The sequence below is a fragment of the Arachis duranensis genome, chromosome 4, assembly GCF_000817695.3.
Source record: "Arachis duranensis cultivar V14167 chromosome 4, aradu.V14167.gnm2.J7QH, whole genome shotgun sequence".
Classification (NCBI taxonomy): Eukaryota; Viridiplantae; Streptophyta; class Magnoliopsida; order Fabales; family Fabaceae; genus Arachis; species Arachis duranensis.
Genome location: NC_029775.3, coordinates 43,030,816 through 43,032,043, shown reverse-complemented (window position 1 = coordinate 43,032,043; position 1,228 = coordinate 43,030,816).

Genomic DNA, 1,228 nt, shown 5'->3' with positions numbered 1-1,228 from the left:
TCATGTCGGATTTCCGGATACTCATTCTTTTTGAGCTTGAAGGGGACCTCGGGGATCACCTTCTTCTTTGCCACAACATCATAGAAGTGGTCTTGGTGGCTCTTGGAGATGAATCTCTCTTTCTCCCATGACTCAGAAGTGGAAGCTTTTGCCTTCCCTTTTCCTTTTCTTGAGGAAACTCCGGTCTTGGGTGCCATTGATGGTGAATGAAAAATAAAAAGCTTAGGCTTTTTACCACACCAAACTTAAAATTTGCTCGTCCTCGAGCAAAAAGAAAAGAAGAGTAGAAGAAGAAGAAGAGAATTTGGAAGAGGGGGAGAGAAGTGGGTTCGGCTATATGAGAGAAGAAGGGGTAGTGTTGTGTGAAAATGAAGAAGAAAGGAGAGGTATTTATAGGGAGGGGGGAAGGTGAGGTTTCGGCCAATTTGGGTGGGAATGGGTGGGAAATTGAATTTGAATTGGATGAGGGTAGGTGGGGTTTATGGGGAAGAGGAGGTTGATGTGAGTGGTGCATGGGGTAATTGGGAAGAGGAATTGAGGTGATTGATGAAGAAGATTGGGAATTGTGACATGGGGAAATCAAATCACAAAAGTAGGATTAGAAGGTGAGATGAGAAGATGGTAGTAAAGAAAAGGTAGGTGGGGATCCTGTGGGGTCCACAGATCCTGAGGTGGGGATCCTGTAGGGTCCACAGATCCTGAGGTGAAAAGAAATACCATTCCTTCACCATATAGGCGTGTGGATTGTCTTCATGCACCATTCTGGCGTTCAAACGCCCATTGGTGCATGTTCTGGGCGTTAAACGCCCATGTGATGCTTGTTTCTGGCGTTGAACGCCAGTTTCAAGCTTGTTTCTGGCGTTCAGCACCAGATTGTCCTCTGTGTGCGCATCCTGGCGTTAAACGCCAGGATGTAGCTTGTTTTGGGCATTCAGCGCCAGAAAGATGCTATGTTCTGGCGTTGAACGCCAGCCAGATGCATCTTCTGGGTGTTGAACGCCGGCCCGTGCGTCCTCCAGGGTGAAAATTTTTTTTCTTCTGTTTTTGACTCTGTTTTTAATTTTTTTGATTTTTTCGTGACTCCTCATGATCATGTACCTAATTAAACACAAAAATAACAAAGAAACAAAATAAAATAAAATAAAATTGGGTTGCCTCCCAACAAGCGCTTCTTCAATGTCAATAGCTTGACAGTGGCTCTCATGGAGCCACAAGATGATCAGGTCAA